At 35.2% G+C, this 22,139-nt stretch overlaps 2 long non-coding RNA genes across 2 annotated transcripts in view; both read right to left on the bottom strand.

The window, feature by feature from the left end:
• The window catches only part of LOC132193769 (uncharacterized), a 174,644-nt gene that overhangs the window by 74,320 nt on the left and 78,185 nt on the right, over positions 1-22,139 (bottom strand). The window lies entirely within an intron of this gene.
• LOC132193763 (uncharacterized) lies at positions 19,634-21,609 on the bottom strand. Its single transcript, XR_009441489.1, has 4 exons — positions 21,464-21,609; positions 20,563-20,850; positions 19,909-20,120; positions 19,634-19,722 (listed from the first exon to the last, which is right to left on the bottom strand). It is a non-coding gene; the product is annotated as an uncharacterized LOC132193763 (long non-coding RNA).

Genomic DNA, 22,139 nt, shown 5'->3' with positions numbered 1-22,139 from the left:
CAGAGCAAAAAGTCTCATGAGGATATTTTTTTTAATAACTTTTTCCTGTCAAAACGGGTTTTAAATTATCTTGAAATTGAAATAATTTTAATACTCACTATTTTTTTCTTCAAATTTTAGATTTCGTTTAGGGCATTGGGATAAGGTGGCTGTGTCTTAGTTTACTTAAAGTTTAAATTACGCAGTTCAATTTTTCTATTGAAACTGTGCACGAGAAACTTGGTTAAGACACAATTAGGTTTTTAATTTTTTGATAAACGAAAAGGCAATTTTGGATAATTAATATTATTTCTCAATTATAAGTAAATATTTTTTATGGGTTCAGTTTTTTATAGTAAGAACCATATATTGTGGAAAAAATGATTTATTTTTAATCTCTCTTATTTCCCTCTACATGTTTTTCCTTCTCCCTATGATGGATTTACTGCGTGTTGCTCAGTGTTAATTGCAGGTTATGCAACCGGTGCATCCGAAACCACCACCGGGTTGCATAAATCACCAGTCTGCTCACCCTGTCAGACGCGGCAGCCACCCCGAGGCAACTTGTTGGACTGACAACGAAACAGCGGCACCGGCTTGCAAAGACACACCGCACGCGGATCTGCTCGTTATTTCACACTGATTGTGCGATGCATTATAAAATGACCTAAAGCGAGGAACGCAGACACACTTGGTCATTATTCATCTTTATTATACAGCGCCACGAGACACACCATTGAGAGAGAGACCCGATTCGAACTAACAATCAACCGTTTCTGGGCTCTGATTGAGTCATTATCGGGCCGTGAATCGACAGACACACACAATCAACTCGCTAGCTAACAATTGACCTCGTATTAGTCAAAATTGATACACAAAAACAATATCAGTGCAAGTCTAATGAACTCTAGCAGGGGAATAGAAATTATTTTAAATTATGCAAATTATTTTTGTTTAAGTTAAATACAACAATCAATTAATCTCAAGAAATAAGGACACAGATCAAAATCAAAACAAAAGTGAAAAAATCGAGTAGGAAAAGTATTGTGACGCGCTAAATGTTAATTATTAACACAAATCAATGGAAATGTGTTAATAATTTTCATACCAAGTACTTCAAAAGAGAAAAAATAATTTCTGCTGGAGCTTTCCATTATGCGAAAAATTAATTATTGCTTAAAATCAAGAATTATATTATGTAGTATAGTGATGTACATAGGGGTAAAGATGCACTGCATATTTTACAAAGCAAGCAAAGTATATTTTCAACTATAAGTTTTGCTCCTTTAACAAAACATTTAAATTTAGTAGAAACTGGAAATATAACAACAAGATATTAATTGTCAGGATTACTTGAATACTGTTTAAAAATATTTTAACAAGTTTTTTCTCCATTTAAATCAAATGTTCTTTTATATAGATGTGTAAGTAAATATCCTTGGAATTTACTGCATCTTTGGAAGACAACATGATGCGTTAAGGTCAGAACATTTTTATGGGATCAAGAATAGGCAGTAAAAGAGCCGATAAGCAATCTCGTTGATGATCCCTCTGGTAAATTATTGTCATTTTCATATATGCGACTTCATAAAACCGTTAATGTGTGCATTACTTATTAGAGAGAAAAATCCACGTCGTTTTGAAGCCGGGGAAACATAGTGTAATGGCAAGTGCGTCAGACGTGATAATGAGTGCAACAATATATCGCACGATGGTTTATATGAATCAGATTTTTATCTTTCTCTCTCTCCGTGTGGGTTGAGAGAAGCTTTGAGGATTTCTCTCTTCACAGACCTTTAAATTTATTTTATATATCATGTGTCTCTCCAAGTCTCAGCCAATCTAATTTATAAGTTCAAGGCAGTGCAAGTGACTGCATTTTTTATCCCCCGCACGCCCATAACTGAGAATTTTATTAATCCCGCCGTTTCTCTCTTTCTCGCGCCGGCAGTTAAATGCACTTCTTCTTTTTCTCTCGGCGGAAAACGCTCTTTTATACACAATAATAATAATAACGCATCGTTTAGAATTTTTCCCTTGCAACGAATGTATTCGTTTTTCCACAGAGTAGTCCTATAAAGAGAGACGATTTGCTGCTGGTATCATTTGGAATAAAGTAGATGCAGAGAAGTGAAAAAAGCTGCTGGCTGCTGAGCGTTGGCAATCAGCAGAAGGTAATCTTTGTATAACGTGCATCGCACATAAACGTTCAATAGGGAGAACAAACTGTAGTTCGGATCAGTCAGTGTAAAAGGAAAACCCGAAGGAGTGAAATGTTGAGAGTTCAAGAGGTTAGAAAAGAGCAACTGATTCTGCTATTTGATTTTTCAGCTATCATTTTATTTTGCAATGAATGAATGCACAAAATATTGACGTTGTATGCACTCATGGTCGAACGAGTTATATTAAACATGATTAACTTTATTTCTTCTTTGTTTGAAGTTAGAATAATCTGGAATAGTTCATGGATCGGGAAAATTTGTCCTTCATTTCGAATCCAATATCTTAAGTTTGTACATTTTATAAATATTAGATAAGAATATACAGACAATTTAGAGATTTTTTAAGCAATAATTTGTTACTTACATCATATTTGAAATGGAAGATTATATTTACTTTATAACATATTACAAATTAAATTGAATTCTTTGTTCTTTATACTCATTTCAGCACAGCAGTCCTAATGCAATAAATTCCAACAAATACTTTTAATTTACTTTTTATATAGACTCTAAAGTAATTTACAAGATAAAAATAAAACATTTGTAAATTACATAATTATTATAAAATAAACTCGATAAATATTTTTAGATTTTTACTGAAATTTACAAAAAATAGGTAGTAAATGTATTTAAATAGATTTCATTTGTTCCATAATTTTGTGTAAACCTGAAAATACAATGTTTTACACAAAAAATACATTGTTTTACATTCTGTCATTTTTAAGGATTGAATAAAATTGATGATTTTGACAGAGAACGTCGGGTGATAAATAAATTAAAAGCACTTGCTGGAACTAAATTTGTTATAAGCTTCGTTTCAATCGTCTTTAAATTGCAATCACGGAAAGTTGAAAGCCTTGCATTACTCTGCAAAAAAAGAATTCCCAATGCTAATTTGACAAAGTGAGTGTCCGTCGAGTGACTGATTCGCCTCGCGTCGTGCAACTCCACCGGCCATAAATTAATCTAACTCACGCGGCATCTTCAAGTATGCACGCGTGTGAGAAGAAGGTTTTTTGTACAATTGCAATGTATCACTGTGTATCAATGCGCACCGATAAATTAATATCAACCGACTGAATGCATACTTAATTCTCAAGTTAAAGAAATAATCGTCAAGTGCTGCACGGTGAATTAAAACAAACAAGACGAGATGGATGGACGCGAAGGAGAAAAAGTGCGCATTCCGTTTACGGCAAAAGGCTTAAGTGCGCTGCACATTAAAAAAAAATTACCGTCTCGGCATTTCATTTCATTATACGCTCGCGCGAGTATATGGAACTTTATTGAGGTGCCCTTGTTGCTGCTGCATGCCAATAAATTCATATTCATATTGCGGCACACTCGGACCAATTTACATGCAGCATGACCATTTCAGAGACGTCTTACATTTTTTGCTGGCAAACAAACAAATAAACTGTTAGCGCACCATAAGTCATGGCTTGCCGAGAATTATTTCAAACGCAACAGACACAAACATTGTTTCCAGCAGCATTCAGAATGAGCCACTCAGATATGAGAGTAGAATTTCAAAATCATGCAGGACAATCAAATTGCCATTTGAAAACATAACAGTAAAATTAAAAAGTATTCCATTGCTATAATACAGAAATAAATAGCTTAAAAGAGCTTCTTTCAAAACGTGATTTTTTTAATCAAACTGAAATTTTTTGAGGCATTGTTTCCATTTACAAAGTTTTTTTTATAGATTTTCTATTGATTCTAAGGTTCACTATGTAAAAAAATTAATTTTAATTTTTTTTTGCCCTCATATGTTTTGGATACAAATTAATTCAAAATAATGTGTTCTTCGCTTACAATTATAAACAATTAAAATTAAAATTGTGGCTCATTAAGTCACCACTCTTTGAACTATAGAGATTTTAACATAAAAAAAGGTAACTTGTTACATCAAAAGAAGTTTATTTACGCTATAAATATTTTGAAAGAATTAATTTAACCAGCGTCATAAATTAAGAAAAATTATTTATCTCTTAAAATCAGGTTAAATTTAAATCACTTTCGATATCTCTTCTTTGTTATTTATTCCTTTTTTTAATTAATTGAACAGATAAAACCACTGGAATCATTTGGAATTGATGAATTGAATTATAAGTGAGCAAAAAATTTAGTTTAATAAGATTGCTTTCTATTTTTAAATGACTGAATATTATTGAAATGCTGTGAATAAACATAATTATTTAACTGACATTGGGATGATAAACAACCTCAAGCAGCATAATAGCTGCGGTGATAGGCAAGGATCTCCATTACTCTCTGCGGCATTGGCGGCTGCGAACGTAAGGCCTGTGAGAACTAGGAAGTACACTAGAGCGTTTAAAAGGGTAGGAAAGTAAAACAGATCTGTCAACACGTTGATTAAATGTCAGAGATAAGCCCGCCGCAGCAGACGGAACGCGCATCCAGCATAAAACACCGCATCTGCGATATGCGGGCGAATAATTAACAACATCAATTTTAGAAAGTGAAAATTTCTGGCATATCCTTGTGGCATTTAAGATTATGTGAGCACAGCAAACAAATTTGGTAAAAATGTTTACTAATTAAAAAAAATTGTTCATCCTTGTTGAATATTTATATTATCACAAATATCATAATTATTATTGGAAGAAATTTTACTGTGGAGTAAAATATTTTATTTAAACTTTAATTATTGCCAGAAAAATAAAATTTTTCAGTATTAAAAATCGACTACTTTTACTTGATAATATTAAGTTATTTTAATTGTTTAATGAAAATAATTATTCTTTTTGTTTGAAAATTCTGTGAGAGTTGACATTTGTAGTAGCTTAGTTGGCACGCTCGAGACACCAGATGTCGGTAGGTCTCGATAAGCCAGTCGGGCGCTATACCAGGTAATAATAATGCTTGTATTCGTCAAACACAGCTTTCACTTTTCCGCTAGGCTGCAGATTAAAATAAATCGTCTGCGCTTTATTACCGCGCTGTCTGACCAGTAGAGGCCGGTTTTTGACAGTGGAAAATTTTCAGCTCGCCTGCCTGAATTTCAATGATTAATTAACGTCCAGGGATTGTTGAATTGCTGGGCGGAGAAAATTAAAGAGAACTCAAGTCACCGTTTTGCTCGTTTCTCTGCGATACGTCAGCGACATGACTAAATTCATTTCATTATTTGAAGCAATATTAAAAATATAAATTTTTGTTTGTGATAGAAAATAGGACAGGGATGTACAGTATAAAAATTGCATCAATTTTTCACTATTTATTATGTCAGCTGCTATAGTTTAAAAAAAATCCCTAACGAATATTGTTATTTAGTACAATCTAGTTATAGCACACGATAAAATTTCATGATGTTTGTGAGAATTAAATTATTTATGATTTAATAATGAATATTTAATTGTTTACCCACTTTCAATTTGATTTATTTATATAATATCGGACTTTTCAACATTATTACAGCCGATTACAGCTACAATTTAATGTGTTAACCAACAAATTACACGTGCGTGAACACTTACTTTTTACAACACTGATTCGATCGGAAGAAAAAAAAGAGTAGCGTTGCACTGCTTAATTGAGAATTCCTGAGCAATTTCGCAAACTGGCGCTCCAGTGATAAATAAGCCGGCGAGCAAAAAGTGCTCTCGAGGAATCAGTTGTCGCGGAATTTAATTTGAGAGCGGCTGCCACTTTTTGCCGTGCAGTGAATGTGTGCATACGTGCTGCGATGAGTCAATTTCAATTTCTGTCGCGCAAGATTCCTACTTGTCTAATGAAACTAGCTCTCGGCGAGTTTGAAAGGAATGAGAGAAGCGGACAATAAACCGAGCCATAACAATTGAGCTACCTGCATCTCGGCTGCATCCTCTCTCACGATTTTGCAACCATACATCCTTTATGTATTAAGTTGGTTAGCTTCTTATAGAGGATAAATGGCCAATTGGACTTCTTGGAGTTTATACACATATATTTCCAGGCGAAATTTTGCAATTCGAGTCTCCTTGCCACTGCGAGAATAGCATTTCTTCTTTTTTTATTGTTATGGCAAGCTCATCAACATCAACTCAAGGTTTATCAATTATTGTTTGAAGCCTCACCGCGCGCGCTCAAACCGCACCACTGCAGTAGATGCATGACTCTCTGTGTTTATAATTGCACCACATGCGTCTAATTAATTAGCGTCTATTTTTTTCTTTCAAATTCTCGCGAGAAGGAATTTCAAGGATCATTTACGCCATGATTTGCACAATCTGGATGTTGTTTCTAAGCGGTTTAAGTGATTTTGGTAGAAAATTTTAAAAATTTTGTTTTTTGCTCTTCGTGTTATTAGAAATAAGAAAAGATTTAACTTGAAATTTATAAATCAAATTATAATTGAAATTATTTTTCATAATTTTTTACTATTTTACATTTATTTATTGAAAAATTAAATTTTACTAACAAAAATCTTCAAACAGTAATATTTTAGTCTGTATGACTTAAGTTTATAAAATTATTTGATCAATAACATAATGAAATTTTATAAATGTAAAATAATTTTCTAGCAGGTTATATAGCAAGACGATACTATCATTCTTAACTTACTACACTATTGATAAGCGCAAATCCCAGTTATATGTTTTCTCAATTTTATTGTGTATTCTATATGCGTATTAATGTGACGTCTTTTGCACACTTTGAGTAAAAATAAACTTAATCTCCGCCAATTTACGTCAATTGGCTTTTCTAAAACCAGCACCCTTTTCCATGAACGTGAATTCAACTTTGTTTTTGTTCATTGAAATACATCATTTTCCCCTAGAAAAATGGCATCACCATTCGTTTCGTTCAAAGCTGTGCTTAAATAAAACTTAAACGCGAGTTAAAAACAGGTACACAAGCATCTCTATCTGACAGTGAATGAAAAGCTCGGCGAGTGTATTTATCTTGCGATCAGGCGGGACGACAAAGAGAAGCGTCTCTGAATAATATGCTTGTTGTTTTCCACGTTTTTCGCCTCCGCTCACCCACAACTATGACGTCATTCAAGTCTAAATGCGACGTCACCCACGAGCATTGAAAAAAGATATATATTTGGCACAGATTTTTGGTAAACATGTTTTCCACCGATCAAGAGAACGCAAAACCAGAGACGTTCCTAAAAGTTCATGATTTAGGCAGTGCAATTGTCATTAGACCGAAATATCCAATATATTTGAAAAATAAAAAAAAAAAAAAACAGGTACAGGATTAAAACGAGAAACCAAAATTAAAAAAATAATATGTCAGAGTGCTAGATTTATTTTATTATTGACATTATTATTGACATCCAGCAAGTTTAAGCTATTCTCATTTTTACAAAAAAAAAAAAAACATTTATGAACCAACTATAATTAGAACTTGCAATTAATTATTTTATTAAACACTTGTAAATTAAACTTGCTAAAACAAAATATACAAATTATAAATAATTATATTGTTATCCAAAAAAAATGATAGCGATTTAAAGAAATTCAAATAATAAAAAGGCTAATTGCTTGACATTTGAGAGTAAAAACTTGTTTGATTTCTTGCTAGGCGTTTTACTTCAGACGTTATAGTCGCAGAGAGCACTTTTCTTGGCCTCTTAGCTTGGTGAAATCCGTGCGAAGATTCAATTGTGCTCAATCAGGAGTAAAGATAAAATCTTTCTTCCAACTCACTTGGCGATTTGTCCTTGCATTTGTCTTAAAGGTTCGGAATAATCTGCAACACAATTGATCCGACCTGGTGAGCCGAGAGAGACTTAATCCGGCTGGATAAGATTTGAGAGCAGGCCGGGGGGTTTCTTCACTGCTGCTTGAAAATCATGCAGCCACAAAGTAAGAAGTTCATTCACCATTTTTATATTCTTTCCACAAATGCACTTTTCGCGTGCTTAGATTTAGTCTGCGATTAGAGTTGAGAGCGGCAAAGAGGATGAGAAATAGTAGAGGCGTATTTAATGCAGCTTGTGTAGGTAAATTTATGGCCTTTCTTTATACCTCAAGTCTCTTTAATGCGTCTGAATTTTTAATCCGCTGCTCTGCGCCGAGTTGCCTCGTATTTAGAAAAAGGGGAAATTATGCAATTTTTAATCGCACCTAGGATTAACCAAAGAACCGAGACGCTGCTCCTCAAGACACACAGACAGAATCGTCGTATTCAAGGAAATGACAGCAGAGAATCACGAGACGAGAAGGATAAAAATCAGATTATCGCGTCAAGAATCGGAGCAAGAAAATTCAACAGAAATTATTTAGCTGAAGTCCCTTGAACTCTTATGATACAATATTGAAATGCTGGAAAAGATCTCTACGACGTAATAATAATAATGTAAAATTTCCTTAAAATAAATAATTTTCAAAATGTCTCGATGAAAAGTGTTACAAAATTTGTTTGGCGACAATTTTACTCCAAACCATATTCCGAGGCAGGATATCGACGCCCTGCGAACAAGGTTGCTTAATATAATGGGCAGATTAATTAAGTTTCCACACAGTGTGCAAAGATGTCGCAATACAAAATGAGCAAATGCGAGTGAGTGTGTGTGTCGTGTATGCACCATAATTGCAGCGCACGCGGGTCGAAAAAGCTGCACGTCCGTTTTGGACGCGCGTCTACCTGTTCGTATTTGCAGCCACGCGCCTCGTGTCACATATCAGCTGCACACACACACATGCATTATTACCATTTGCATTTATGCATTGGCCTAACCCGCCACAGCCGCCGCGTGTTTACAATGCAAATATATCGCCGCGCATTGTGCTTGCAAACTATAATAAATGCAATGAACACCAGCAAAGCGAGAGATGCGCCGAGAATAATTAATCGAGCCCGGAATTTATGCAAATCTCACTGCTTTGTGCTGCCTGCCTGTCGATGATTTATTTATTTATTTGTGTGTACCTGCGTACGCTGCGATCGCCATAATTTGTCTCAAAGGAAATTTCCCAACGATGTATTCCTCACTTTTTTGTTTAATTACAGCAGAAACTTTTGGTAAAATTATTTTCCAAAAAAAAATCTAATTTGAAAATAAGCTCAATTTAAAACTCGAAACAATTTTATCATATTAATTAAACCAAATATAATTTTTAAGTATGTTATAACTCCACAGAAAATGTTTGCTCTAAATTTGCAAGTAAGTCCTTGTTTTTATAAAAAAATAAAAAACAAGCGGCTCCACCAAGTCCGATTGTGTGTGCAAAATATATCACAATAAAATCCGTAAGAAATTTAAATTAATGCTTAAGTTAAAAAACACTGCCAATTCTAAAGGATTAATTTTTGAAAAAAAAATCATCAACTGTGGATAATTTTTAACTTCATTTCAATTCAGCTAAGAGGTAATTTCAATTCGTACAAAAGACGGCTTACTCATTTCTACTGTTTGCACGTGTTATTCCCCCTTTGAATTATTGTAAATATGGGCGTGCAAGGGCATCGCCACACTCTTATTCAATTTTAACATATTTTTATTTTTTCGTATTGTGTTCGCCGCGCCGCATCTTATAGAAATGCATTTGCGCATGTATGCATAATTCGCCGTAGAGACAGCGGCGGCGGTGAGTGATGCCGCCGCCGACAACTGATGCTTTATTAATAAATTCATGCATGTAAGTACACACAAACGTGCTTTCTGACGATGCTCCTCCTGGGCGCGCATGCACTTCCTTATAGGGCAAAAGTTCACGCGTGCAGTCGACAGAAGGTGCGACGCAGAACAGAACAACATGTACATAAATCAATTAATTTAAGATGCATGAAATTTATATTAATTGAAACGATAATTTTTTTATAAAATAAAGCCACATTAAATTTTATGGAACCTTTATAAGAATCAGTTTGATACCATCATAAATAGTACGAAAATTATAATTCTTTGTATAAGAGTGAGTTTTATTTTACTTCGATAGAATTTGAATAATATTACTTTCCAATCATGTAATTTATTAATGCATCACGGGCATTCTGTGCCAAGAAGACTATTTTTCACTTGTAACTTTTTCAAATAAAATTTGATCCTTAAACGATGGCCAAAGGAAATGTTTTGCATTTAAATACCTCTTTAGCACAGAAAATTAGCCATGGGGCCTTATAGCTCTGGGAGGAGACATATTTTTGGCCAATGTAAAAGAGCTGATGATATTTACACACGTTGTACTGAAAAGGACATTCAGAAAAAAGATACCACACCTCACTTAAAAACCTTTTGTGGAAGCTCAAAAACTTTAATTAACTTATTTATTTTATGCATAAATAAAATATAAGTATATAATTATTTTAATTATGGTAAAAAATAATTTGTAATTTTCAAATCTTTTGACCTACATGTGACCTCTATTATGTTGAAGGGCTGCAACGGACATTGGTGAGAGAGTTTGATTCAACACCTTTGTTATTATTCATGACCAACTTGATGCAAAGAGAGTCAAACGCGAAAATTGCATCATATCGCGCGCGCATGATTAATAATGATCGCACAATGATGATGATGAATTTATAATGCGGAAAATTGACAGCGACCTGCGGGGGGTTTGAACTGATATTTATTTATAAGCGAGCGAGAGAGCCAACCAACAAAGGCGAGCACAAACTAAAACACATATATACAATAACCTCACCTGCATAATGCACTCTTCTCTCTGGTACGCGCGCGGTTAATGTATTTGGCGGAAAAAAGTAAAATGCACTGATGGTGCATTCATCATTGTTTGAAACGAGAGCGTTATTGCAGCTTCATCGTTGCAGGTGCATTTTTTCCGCTGCGTTTGCCACGGCTCTCAAACATGCTTTTTGCCCTGGCTATTGTTGCGATTATTGTTGCTCAATGTTTGGGAGCCGGATCGAGCGCAGGGATTATATTTACTGCGACGAGATGCTTTGATGAACAAGCTAACGAACTTTCAGGTGAAAATGAGGGCAATTAAAATTAGTTTAGCATGATTAAAAATATACTTAGATTTTGAACAAATATTTTAGATTCGCTTTTCCTTGCATTTATTTTCAAAATTATTAGATGCAATTTTATTGAAAAATAAAACAATTGATAGAAGGAACGTAACATTGCATTGTTGGACAAAAAAGATATATCACAAAGATAAAAGATTTTGCTAAATATAAACCAATCATAAATTCGAAATAGATGTCAAAGGAAAACAATGTCATCTGTGGTGGTGTGATCATAATTTAGTTTATATGTTAGGAAACTAGAGATTTAATGTACTGAACTGTACAAGAAATAGAATAACTTGGAGGGACGAGTTATATGTCGAGTTAGTTTCTTCTCAAATCCAATCCCTTTAAAATATTTGAAAATAAAAACCTTTGTATGGAGAGTTCCTTGAATTCATAGAATCAAAATATTTGTTTCGCAAATATTTCAATCACATTTTTTTTAATGATTGTTTTGCAAATATGTAAAATGGTCTAAAATTTAGGAAATCGATTTAATGGAGCCAAATTGTTCAAACATCAAACATTATACTTAACAGGAAATCCAAACTCTGACGATAATTTATTTTCTACTATTTTCAAGCTCTGAAAATTACAATGCGTTTAATCACCTTGCATTTTACATAAAGCAATAATGTTTTTTCTAATGCACTTCCATGTTTGTGACAATGATCTCAAAATGACTCACACACGCGCGTGCACAAAGGCAGGAAAACAAATTGACGCAACAAAGTGCACAGTGTTTACAGTTGGCCTTTTTGCTCGTCTCCTCTGTACTCGCTTTGATGGATTCTTAATACGAAATAAATTATGAATCTCGTGGCAACGATGGTACATAAAAACCTCGGTACGTGCAGCAGAGGCGAATGGGGCTGCGCTGATAAATGAGGCATAACTTGCAGTGCATTAATAATTACAAATGGCAGCGAGACGTCTCTTCGATTTTATCTCGGCCGCGGGCGAAATTGATAATAAATTTCAGAATAATAGAATTAAATGGACGCGCGCGGGGGATATCGTGAAAAATAATTCTCCCATTTGCGGCGAGAGCTCTTTTCCTCTGCGGAGTAAAAATAAGAGAGAGACGCTACTCGATTTCAAGGCGGATTGAGTCATAAATAATTTATTGGGCGTGACTGATGTAATTCAAGATGCACTCGATAAATCCGCGCATCTTATGTACTTTTTCGCAGAGGTTTTACGAGTTTGTTTAGTGCGCCAAATGTCCCCGCAGAAAAATGGTCGCCGACGGAAATAGAAAGCCAAGAATGGGAAAGATATATTTTATATTATATTTTTCTTCCCATGCTGTGTGAGAAATGAAGTAAAAGAGACGATGAGTTTATTTACTTTGGAAGCAATAATTTTTCTATCAAATTGAATGGGATATAAAACATTTCACCAAAATGTGGAGATAAAAGGAAAACACGTTTAAAAACACAAAATTAATACGGAAGATGAATCAAAACTGATTATATGCGTCTCATCAAAGAGACACAGACAAGACAGCCGAAGACAGGTGCCAAGATTTATACTGAAAAAAAACCGTCTCATTGATTATGCGCCAGTCCTACCAGATTATGTCACCCTATGATAAATCAGAGGTAATTCCTCTCGACTTTTTTATCGCTCTTCCAAATGCTGCATCTCCTCACACATAAAAAGGGAAAGTTGTTGGTTTGACTCGCTGTGAGACAGTTAAAAATTAAGCGCCTTTGCGGTGGCCTTTCAAAGGCAGAGAGGTCACAAACCCACGCAGGTGATTCTTTTGTGAGGTGCAGCTTATTTTCGCGCCACCTGTGGAAACGCCGTTTTAGAAAAGGGGTCAAATGTGCTGTTCGGAATATGTTTTGTCTTCCTAGAGGCGCGGGACAAACACGCCAAATCCATCGATTGTTTCCTATAAATCACTTAGCACACGCCTGCATATCCCATTTCGGGGAGTGAAAGTGACGGCGCTTGTGTCTAATTTATTGCAAGTGCTTATTTATTTGTTGTTTTGCTGTTTTTGTATAGTGGGTAAAAAATTCTGTTGATTCGAAGAGACACTTTGGGCTTAACAAATGCATAATGTTTTATTGATCAAATATTGGAACAGAGGCGGAAAACCTTGACCGTTCTTATTGGCATCAATTTTAATTTTGCATATTATTGATTTTTTCATGAACATTTAAAAAAAAAACAAATTTAGCAAATATTAATTTTATGAATTATATTATTTATTTTCAGATGCAGAGCTAATTTCAAGCAAATGGGGTAATTCTCCTTCTTTTCTTGTTCAGATCCTTTTTGATTATTATAATGGTTAGAGATATAAAGAGACGATAACTTTTTTATACATTAGTAAACTTTATTAACTTCCTAAAATAATGGGAGATACTAACATGCTAAATTAGTACCATCAATTCCCATAAGCTCACTTAGCATATGAAGTATGAATATCCCCCAATTAAAACTTCTCATTGTGAACAATGCAAAATATTCACACAACTAAAATATTTATATAAATATAAATTTATTTAAATTTTTTATAAATTCTTATTAATTCTTCTCAAAAGACTTGAATCCAAACCTTTAATTCAAGCTGGCCAGTGCTTTAATACTTTAACAAAGAGATTATTGTATTTATTCTGTCGTTGGATGCAAATGCGTCCATTATTCTTAACTGCCTTTGACACACTCGCAAGTTAAAATGTAGAGCGGGGCGGAAAAATGGCAGCAGAAATCAAAACTGACGTTGACGTCTGGCGCACTCTCCGCTTGCACAATTTTGAGCGAAGCAGCAACTAGAAAATATAAAATAAAAAAGCTCGCATATAAAATTTTCAGCATCTAGATTTGCATTTGCAATAATAATTGCACAACCGTAAAAACGGACGGATGCATCTCTGGAACAGGACGACGTACGTTTTTACGATTTGATATTTGAGTGGCAATCACTGCGGCAGACAGTCCCATATTCTTGACGTTGCTAATGCCCTGCCTGCGCGCGTTTTCTTCTTCCCTCCGCGTTCTGATGATGACTAGAAAAAGCCGCACGGCCGTTCGCGCGTCATTAATCAAATGAAAGCGCCGGGGCGAAAAAGAAAATGAAAGAAAAGGATGCGCTGCACAACATTAGTGAGTGAACTTGCGAAACGCAAAGAGTGCAATACCGAGAAAAGCTCCACGTGTGCGCAAAAAATGGCCACGCTTTTTAATATAAAGTGAATACATCGAATGCAACACACACATCCATTTTCTTTTTGTTTGCACATCAATGCCACAGGGCGATGCTCGATCTTGGCACTTTTTATCCCTTTTGAGAAATAGCTGCTGGGGAGGAAATGAACGGCCCATTTTATCATCATCTCTGAATGTTTATACTTGACCGCACAAAAGAGCAAAATTTTGCAATTTCTCGAATTTCTTTGCTGTGCCGGCGTGATGTGATGTAGGAAGAAAAGGTTTTGGAAAAGGAGTGCGAATTTTAAATCGAATTCATTTTATTTTGACAGTCTTCTAACTACATTATGAAAGAGTTGAACTAAATATCTTTTCAATCAGTAACCATAAATTTTTTATGTTGTGTTCATTTAGAAACAAAAACTTTATGTTTGTTATTAAAATACAAACAAAGCATTAACAAGTTGATTTGAACAACTTTTTTAGACTTTGTTATATTAATAAAACTATGGAATGTTTCATTGATTTTTATGACACTTAAGGTCCTTTGAAGTAATAAAGTTATGGAGAAGATTTTAATATTTTAAAATAGTAGATTAAACCAAATTGAAATAATTATTGTTTTGAAACCTCAAATAATTAACAAATTTAATAATCCATCGACCCACTGCTTGCGTAAGCTGATTAATTATTACTAAACATGTAATATGTAAATTGTTTGAACATTGAAAAATTAAATAAGGCAATGCAAAATTTCAACTTTGAATTTAAGCACGCAGCTTTCCTTAACAAACAAGTTAATTTTAATATACATGCAAAAGTGCCTCTGCATGCATTTCCATTTGTCTAATTAGAAAACAAACTCGCTTTGTCTTGGACGCGACAGATAATATATAGAGAGAAGAAATTCCCCGTGAGCGCGCGTGCAACATCAGAGACGCTCAAGGGGCGGCGCACACCAGCCATTGTGTCTTGTATATCAAAGTTTAATAGACTTAAATGATGCAGACGAGAACAAAAGTGGGTCGAGCATTATCAAAGTGTGTCACCCTCAAAGCAGACGACGACGCACTCGGGCTCTATTTTCATACACATACGACGCCGGCAGCTCATAAGAGAGAGATGCAGTTTTTTCTGGTGTGTCTTCTCGTGTGACAGAGCTGCATTGTTTTTTTCCCTTGTATTCAGGGAGAAAAAGAGTGAGAGAGAAAAATGTATATAAATGGCCTTTGACTCGCTCCTCTTTCATATCAGACTGCCAGAGAGAGAAGAGCAGCAAAAGTTTGCTACTTTTTTTACATTTCTCTCTCGCAAATGCACCGACACGGAAATATGAGAGAATTTAAATTTTTTAAATAGGAATGGTTTACTACAATTTTCGTTTTACCGACGCTTTCCGTGCTCCACGCTCGTTTGGTGCGAGCGAAGTTGAGGTCGTTCAACCACAAAATGCATTAGCCTGCCGTAGCACTGCGCGCACTCATTTTTGTATGCACTTGACACGTTGATGAATTACACACAATTAGAACACGTGAGCGGCGAGATTGAGTGATAGCCACTTTAATGAAATGCTCTCTACCGACGAGCTGTGCTGGACACTTTCTTTCTTAAAGTTGTCTTTTAGCCATGCCATTGAATTAATCTGTAAACAATTTAAAAATTAATGTTTACAATATATTACAATTTAGAGTATTTCTTTTAATTAATTTACTTTTACAATACACGATTTTATATTAAAACTTTTAAATTGTGATTATTTAAAATTTATTATTTATATCATTAAAGTATTAAAAAATGATAAATTGGACCTCCGTTGACAAAAATTTTGCGATTCATACTGTTTTAATTTCTGGACTAATATTATTTTGTTAACAATTTTCAAAATTTCTATGAAAAAATCATGCATTGATAAAAACAGTTATTGGGAGAGAAATATTGGATTTTTAGAAGAAACGACACCGTCGCAGTGCATTATTTAAATAAATCAAACAATAATTTGTGATAGGTTTAATAAAAAAAATCTAGGTGTGCGTAAGTTTATATCTGTGAAGCAAACTGATATTTAACTCTTTGATCTGCAATTTCCCAGGTGCACGGACAAAGCTGTGTAGACTCAAAGCCGAGAGTGCCACGTGCCTGCAGCAATGTTTGATTTTCGGCTTTGGTGCTGCGCAAATGTGTCTATGAACCGAACGGAATTTGCAAATATTTCCGTCTGCGATAATTAATAACATCGAGCGCAAGCAGCAATTCCATGGCAGGTCACTCACTCGGCTCACGCCCGCAGCCCTCCGCAACCGATAATTCACAAATAATGCGTGCAATTTAATTGGAGTGCACATTCCTCGGCACACGCTGACCGGTAGGTGGGTCGACGATTCAGAGGTATTTGCATAGCTATGGGGTGAATTTCATTACACACCGGCCTCTATGATTCCTTTGCAAAAAAGGCTTTGATTGGAATATGAATTTTTCAAATAAAATTAAACGAGTAAATTCATGATGAAATGTATTGAATATGGTGAAGAAAAGCTAATTTTCTAAGGTTTGATTTGCATATAATAAAGAAACAAAAAAAAAACGGATAAGAAAGAATTTGGATGAATTTCACTTATTATTAAAAAAACATAAATCCTGTACTTTTTGAGCCCACAATCAATTTCAGTGCAATTTTTCCTTCTCCTTCACCTTAATCCAAATTAAACTTTTGAAAAAAAAATCAGTTTATTATGGTACCTCTATTTCTGAAAAACTTCCCGATGACTAAAAATCAATTAATAATATTGCCACCAGATAATGTTTAAATTAAAAGATACTATTTTTAAAATGATTAATTTTTAGAATATAAGTGGCATAAAATTTTATGTGTAGTGCAAAATAGCATAATTATGCAAAATTGACAATGAAAAAGTTTCAAATTAATATTTAAGAAATTTTGTCATAATTCACTACTGACTTGAATTTCATATAAACACGCCAGTAAATTATTCCTACATTTAAAGATATTTAATCATTTTTCACACTGATGAGAAGTTTGTGTGGATGAGAAATGAATATTCTCATTTCCTCACTCCTCGGCGGACACAAAGAGTTTTGATGTGTGTGTTTGCGCCGCGTGATATATCCCTCACAATTAATTTTTCAGACAGGCACAATCTCCTCTCTTCTCGCTTCTGTAAACTCACACAGCTGCATAAATGCATACAAAAGTTGCATTTCCGTCTGTGCGAGTGACGCAAGGATATAATATATTAAATTTGAGGAAAAATGATTTCCATTTCCTCTCAGCGCGCGCCGATATTTCAGTGGTGTCTTTTGTTGACGCCAAAGATATTGTGAACGCATTTCGCAATTTCAAAGTAAAAATAACTGCCGCCGACGAAAAAATTTATATCTTGAATATTATATTTTACGTCTCACTCCGACATTATTTTTCATCACATTAAAAATGCTCACAGCATATCGCAATAACACACACACAGAGGCTTTTGCTTTGTGCAAGCGAGAGAAAGACAGAGAGAGATACGGCAGGGTGTTCATCACAGAGTCTCTCTTGGAAATCGATACGTATACCCGTGGCCACTGACATTTTCGAAATATATTTTTATAATCGTCCGTGCAGTGTCCACCGAGGGTTGTAAAAACCGTCTCACCACCGACTATATTCCGCACATGCTCCAGTGGCGTGTCTTGAAACTTGATTCCTAACAGATCAAAACATTATTTGTGTTTCCAAATAGTTGGAAAATTGAATCCTGCAAAGAAACAGATACAACAATATAAAACATATGTTAACTTTTACATTTAAAAAATTTCAATCTCAACACCTAAACTCATCGCATTTCGTTGAACTCATTACGTACGATAAATAATATGTATGATTTTTAGCGTGGTTGGAAGACTTTTGCACTCTTCAATTGACAAACATTTTGAAAGAAAAATCCCTAAAAGTAAGAATTCCTATTGAGAAAATATCAAAGTCTCGCAAAGTTTTGTGTAGAATTTCACAATCCTTTGTTAATAAAATTTGCATATTTTGCACCAAAGCTTTTCAATTTATTTTTGTAATTATAGTAATTAAAATTGAATATCAAGTGAGAGAGCATACTAAATGTATTTTGTTTTTTTTTCTTGTGTGCTTGCAAGCAAAAATCTGAGGGCGCGGGATGACAAAATTGTAATTGATGCAGACAAATAATTGGGAATTTTTTAATTATTTTTTGGCCTGCAGTCTGAATAAGCCCCTGGAAAATTCGCAGTGCACACATAATGCATTATATTGGTGGCGCAGCGTTGAGAGAGCGCTTGGTCGTATATATACCATAACGTCGCACATGCACATAGTATATATCTTGTCGCGCGAATGGACATAATGTCACGAATGCACGTCCGGCTGGCTGGCTCAACCCCCCAGACACCGGCCGTCCGCGGTGCTCGCCGGCCATTACATATTTATGCAACCGGCAGGGCGATGCATTATCCCTCGTCAGTGCAGTGCAGGACCCCTTGCTGACGCTGATAGAGAGACCGTGGAGGAAAACACGCTGATAATGACAAAGTGCAATCAAACGAAACAAACGCAACAGGAGATTCGCACTTGACCTGTTTTCGTACCAACCGATGACTTTTACGCCTGATAATGCTATTTTGCCTCCCTGTGCACCGGCCAATTGAGAACAAATGTGCGCAACGTCATTGATATTGATGTAATTTTTATTCAGAGTTTAAATAAAGATTTTTTTAATCCAAGGGGACTTTTTTATTGCTTAAATACTGGGTTCGTGAGGAAAGCAAGAAATAAACAAGAGGGGGAAAACTGATCATGAGGATACTTGATGAAAAATTTCGCTTTGACACCACAAAAAGAATATATTTGCTGAGTGAAAGATATTTTTAAGTTAAATTTGTCTATAAAATTAAGAAATTCACTAACTGAAACAAAACAGAAAATAAGTTAAATGAATTTATTAAAAATTATCATTATTATTGAAGCCTTTAATAAAATTAGCATGGTTGATCAAAGAAAAATTTGTAAATCAGTTTGATATTTTGAATATGACAAAAATATTTAGCAATAATATTAACAATATCAACGAAATTTCGCTCTCCAGATCAGTTCTGGGCAAGTTTTTTTTCTATTTTTGTAAAATTCTTACCTTTTCACAATTAACGTCAGAATTTAGAGGAAAAGCTCATAATTTAAGGAATTTTCTTATATTTCCTAATGATATTTTTTTATCAATCCTCACTTCTGGTTTATTACATTTTTTTGTAAAATCACAAGAAATCTTTTATTAATTAATATTCTTTAATTTAGAAAACACAGAGTACCACAAAAACGTCCCAGATATCCTCGCAGAAACTCATTTTCCAAGTTGCGAAAACTAGTCCTCACCTGACTCTCGTCTGACGAAACCTGCGGGAAATTTCGCAATTTTAATAAACACACGTATATACGAGAGCAATTAATTCTGGCGAGTGAGCATTATTTTCAAAGTTAGTTTTGCCCACGGTTGAGCGGACTGCGAACCTGCCTTAATGATAATTGGACGCATGCAGCGTTAACCAACGGGCAAAAACTGACTTGTGTACACCTACCTACCATAATATGCACGGTACAAAGATAGAGAGCCAACCCCAATAATGACGCCGCGGCCTAGGACAACAACAAAGGATGAGCTGCTTCTTAGCCTGGCCGAGTCAAAAGCAGCACCGAGGTTAATTGGACATGACAAAGGGCGCGCCCGGCCGGGACCGCGAGGCATGCATTCCTCCTCCCTCAACTCATCTCTTCAAACGGGGAACAACGCCAATCTTCAACAGTCTCAAGCATTTCTAATCATTTTTTTTTTCTCCTAAGATTTAGATTATGTTCAAAATTCTTTCAAATTGAAAATGTTCTCAACTCAAAAACATTCAAAAATTTAATTGATGTGTGATTAAAACTGTTGCAAACTGACTGCAAATTGGTGTACATTTGTAAACAATTTCAACACAGCAAATAAGTAAAAAACTGAATTTTCTTGTATAATTTTAGTAATTTGAGAGGTAAATAAGCAAATATTTATGTTCTCTGATTTGTAGGGTTTTATTTTATGTAACTTAATTCAGAAAAAATACAAGTTTTGCATTTTTTTTTATTTAATTTCTAAGCCAAGTAAAAGTTTTAATTCAAAGTTATGAATTCATTTTTAGATTAACTTCTTCCTTATTAATTCCATTTTTCAGTTTCTTAGAGATATAATTTTACTCTCACCGTTGGCGGCGGTCCCTTGAAAATACAATGCGCACATCTCGTCCCCCGTCGTAGCCGAACACCCTCTACTTTGTGTACTTAGTTCGGCCCCGGTGCTCCCAGAAATAGACCGCAAGGTCGGCATTGAAGCGGCCGCCGATTGTTTATGCAAACTTCGAAGGCGCTTCCGATGGATGCGCTCGCACCGTGCCTTCGACCGCAAACTTCTCTCGTCTGCAAAGCAAACAAACACACGGCGGCAGTCGATCGTCTCGTTTCCAACGTCTTGGCTGCCGCCGACTGGACGATCTGCAAACACACGCCGTTTGACTTTTGCAGGAACAATTCTCACTTGTTCAAACATCCGCGTCTGCCAACAAGTGCCAATAATAGAAATTGGACTTGAATTGCCCTTTTCTGCTGCCCATATAGATGACATGAGACATATTTAAACAAGAAAATTTAGTCCAATTAATAATTACACACAAAATTTGAAAATTCCATGGTGATTGGAAATTCTACTACACAAATAAATATAATCTAGATTTGCTTAGTTACAAGTTAATGAAACTGCAAATACCTCTAAACTGATAGACAATTAGCGTAATTTCTAATTTAAAAACTCTCCGAATAAAAATGAAATGTATATTTGACATTAATGCAACTCTGCAACTTCTTGCTCTCCCGGTGTGCAAAAGGCGTGGTGCAAACTTAAAATGCTTTTAATAAAGCTCGCATTAAGAATTATAATAATGTTCCCGGCGACCTCTCTGGCACTCACAGCCAGAGGTGAATACACCTTTCGTTCTCGCGCTCGCACACAAAGAAACACCTCTTTAACCAACAAAAGCGCAAACTGTATTCTATTATTGCCCACGCGTGTAAGTACGTCTCGACAAATATAATAAGGAATTATACATACACAATCGAGGTCAAGCAAAAAGTAGCGTGCTGCGGGCGAAAAATACGTTCGAAAGAAGCGCGCAGTGATTCACGGTGGCGCAAATAGAAAAACGACGAGCTTCTTCTTGCTTAGCAGCAGCAGGGGCTGTTTGTCGGCGAATGTGGGCCGTGGTGACGCAAACACATCTACCTTGGGGTAGGACTAAGCAAGCAACACCAAAGCTTGGTCGCGGCCATAATATTCATCTCGGCTTGGCAACACACGAGAGCTAATTTGTGATCGGGGCCTCCGAGAGCTGCTTAACTCCTATTTTATGTGCAAATCGATAGAAAATTGCCTTGCCCCCAGCGCATCGTCTCATCTTGTGCAAAAAACTAAATTATACGTAAACCCTATAGTTGTGGACGTAAAAAGAAAGACGACACGTTGCAAAACACACACGAGCAGACTTTCGACCAGCTTTATACGACCGAGCATGCGGAAAATCGCTCCTTCAAACAGTGTAAAAATTCAAGTAGACTGAGTCTGTGGAGGAAATTTTTGTTTTATTGCTTTTTAAGGAACAAATTTTTTTAAGCATGTCTTTTATAAAAAGTTAATTTTTCAAAATTTCCAAACTTTGATGCACAATTTGCGTGGGAAATATTTTTATTGAACCTTTAACTACAAACTAGAGTATGACATAAATTATTAA

The sequence above is a fragment of the Neocloeon triangulifer genome, unplaced genomic scaffold, assembly GCF_031216515.1.
Source record: "Neocloeon triangulifer isolate White Clay Creek 2 clone unplaced genomic scaffold, ASM3121651v1 ptg000001l, whole genome shotgun sequence".
NCBI classification, from domain to species: Eukaryota; Metazoa; Arthropoda; class Insecta; order Ephemeroptera; family Baetidae; genus Neocloeon; species Neocloeon triangulifer.
The sequence above is the reverse complement of the archived record's forward strand: the minus strand, read 5'-3'. Positions and strand labels throughout refer to the sequence as shown.